Genomic DNA, 3,220 nt, shown 5'->3' with positions numbered 1-3,220 from the left:
CCTTGTCTGCTAGGCTGAAAGCCTGATGGGAAGGGATGTCTGTTTTCTTCACAGCAGGACTTGGCATAGAATAGCTACCTATTGTGAGTTCAGAGTGAAATTCAGCCACAGCAAAAAAAGGAAAAAGCTTGATTGTCCAACAATGAGAATGGGTAAATAAATTTTCAGAATGCATACAAGGGGAACCATTAAAATGATGAATGGCAAATTATTCACAGTTTGATAAGTGAAAAAAGAATACAAAATTGATATACAGTATGATTTCAACATGTAAACACTCAGGAAGAAAAACATCTAAATCTATCATTTATTTTAAGATATACCATTATTTTACTGTTATTTTCACATACCACTGAGAATAAAAAATGCCCGTGATGCTGAGTCTAATATGATGTTGTCTACATAGCTTCGACAAATAAACCTCCCATGTAGAGAAGAAGGCTGGGCAAGGGAGCTTGCTTGTCTCAAATTTGTCATTGGGTGCAGAGAAGAAAAAAAAGTATCTCACCTAAGAATTATAAGGTAGGGCTCGCACTAGCTTGCATTTTGAATTCACACTACCAGGGTGGTCCAAAGAACCTCCAGCAGAGAATTTAACTCAGAGCATCAGCTCAGGTTGATGTTGCCTCAGACGGCTGCAAAAACAGACACACATCTCCCCTGTGAGACCTCAGCAGGGCTGGTAGCATACATGAGCCACCATAGCAATCCTAACAGATGAAAAATTTTGCACCCTACAATTGATGAGATAGACTAAACAAAATCTTAACAGGGGCCAACTCAGTGGTAAGATGATAAAGCAAAAATACTTTAATATATCTTATATACATTGTATTTTTATATATTATATATACATAATATAGATATGTTTTATGCAATGTGTTTTACATAATGTAGACATATTGGTATTTGGAAAAGTAAAATAATTTCATTTAAAATTTGAGATATATGGGATTCTAGGGGAACTCACTAAAAAATTTAACACTGGGGCTTCCCTGGTGGTCTAGTGTCTACGATGCCATGCTTCCACTGCAGAGGGCATGGATTCAGTCCCTGGTTGGGGAATAAAGATTTTGTATGCTGTGTGGCTGAGCGCCAAAGAATTGATGCTTTCAAACTGTGGTGCTAGAGAAGACTCTTGAGAATCCCTTGGACACCAGGAGATCAAACCAGTCAGTCGTATAGGAAATCAAGCCTGAATATTCATTGGAAGGACTGATGCTGAAGCTGAAGCTCCAATACTTGGCTACCTGATGTGGAGAACCAACTTATTGGAGAAGACCCTGATGTTGGGAAAGATTAAGGGCAAGAGAAGGGGGCGACAGGGGATGAGATGGTTGAATGGCATCACCAACTCAATGGACATGAGCTTGAGCGGAAGAACAAGGAAGCCTAGCATGCTGCAATCCATGGAGTCATATAAAAAGTCGGAGATGACTTAGAGGGTGAACAACAACAACGCTATGTGGCATCACCAGAAAATAAAATAAATTCAACATTATCCTCAGGTCTCTGAATGTGACAGATCTTTATTTCTTCTTGTCTTCAACACTAGTTTCTCCAGTTCTATTCCAACAGCTAAGTTCAATTAGTTCCCTTCCTATCACCCTGTGAAATTCAATAAATAGACACAGAAAAGATCAATCTGATGGTCAGGTACAGAGCCTCTTTCATACTGTGAATGTGTTAAGCAAGGTGTCATCAGCATCATTAACGTTTTTGAGCTCTATGTGCAAGATATTAGATCCAGCCTGGTGGGAGGGGCCAGTTGTATAGAGGCTTAAGTCTCTACTTTCATTCATTTACTTAGCTGACAAATATTTGTTGAGCACCCATTATGCAGGGCTTCCCTGGGGGCTCAGTGGTAAAGAACCAATACAGGAGATGCAAGTTTGATCCCTGGGTAGGGAAGATCCCCTGGAGAAGGAAATGGCAACTCACTCCAGTATTCTTGCCTGGGAAATCTCATGGACAGAGGAGACTGGCAGACTACAGCCCACGGGGTCACAAAGAGTCAGACGTGACTGAGCACTCACAGGTCTTAAGAATGACACAATGGCTCACCGTGAGCTAGACCTCCTGCTTAAATGAAGACTGGAAAAGCTGCTAGATTTAGGGTGTGAACATTTTGGTCTTCTGTTTATACAGAAAATCAATTGGGATGGAGATTATGAGTTTATTTCCTGGTATATATATATATATACAAGTTGAGGGTATTAAAACTAGGGGATTCTGGGTGGGGTGAGTCCACACAAAAAATCAGAAAAAGGAAGTCCTTTGGTGTGTGGGGGGGTGGGGGGATAGGAAAGTCAGACTAAAGCTGATGGCTTTAGGAATGGATTAAGGATATTCTATGAACCTCCATTTTCTATTTAGAAGTAACATTTTTGAATGCCTCAACCCTTGGGGTAAATCTGGTGGTTATGTCATCAGAGGAGGTGGGAAAAATAGGAATAACCATTAAAGTAATGAGAAAGAATAAGATGAGGAGAGAGACTAGTTCAGACACCCAGTTTCTCCACGGTTCAGGACAGCCTGGGGTTTTCGCCTGCCCTCAGAAGGACCCAGTGGATTTGCTTACTAGTTGTCACCCAGGGGGTGTTGATAAAGAGTCATATTTACGAGCCAGAAGGGCAGTGATAACACGGTCTAACCCCTCTTCCCAAGGAGATCATCAGTGATGACCCAAGGTTGCTGCTTCCAGACCAAAATTAAGAACAGTACAGAATCCGGGCAGCATTCTACCCTAAAGAATAGGGACTGCTTTCCTCACGGCGATTATTTAGTGCAACCTCTCCGCCCCCACCCCCCACCCCGCGCCAAGGGCAAGTAAGTGACGGTCCACCACTCTCTGTAAAGACTAAGTCACTGCAATGGATGGCGTCCCAAGCAGGGTCCAGGAAGACCAGGGTCAGGCACTCTCCAGCCCATTCAAGGGCACACGGACACGGTGATACACACACAACTGCTCCTGGCCGGACACCAAAGCCCACAGCTTCAGGGGATCAGGCCACATCCCAAGTGCAAACAACGCGCGCAGCCACGGCTCCCCTCTTCTGCTTCACTCGCAGCACCGCGGGAGCTCTGGCTGCATGCACATCGAGGGTTATGTAACACCTATCTGTCACGGTCTGCATGTTCAGGGGACTTGCAAAATAATGGTGGCGAATAACAATTCACGGCGGTACGGTCATCCCACGGAATCTTAAGTGAGAAAGCA

This window comes from Bison bison, unplaced genomic scaffold (assembly GCF_000754665.1).
Source record: "Bison bison bison isolate TAMUID 2011002044 unplaced genomic scaffold, Bison_UMD1.0 scf7180017864352, whole genome shotgun sequence".
NCBI classification, from domain to species: domain Eukaryota; kingdom Metazoa; phylum Chordata; class Mammalia; order Artiodactyla; family Bovidae; genus Bison; species Bison bison.
This window is presented reverse-complemented; position numbering follows the sequence as displayed.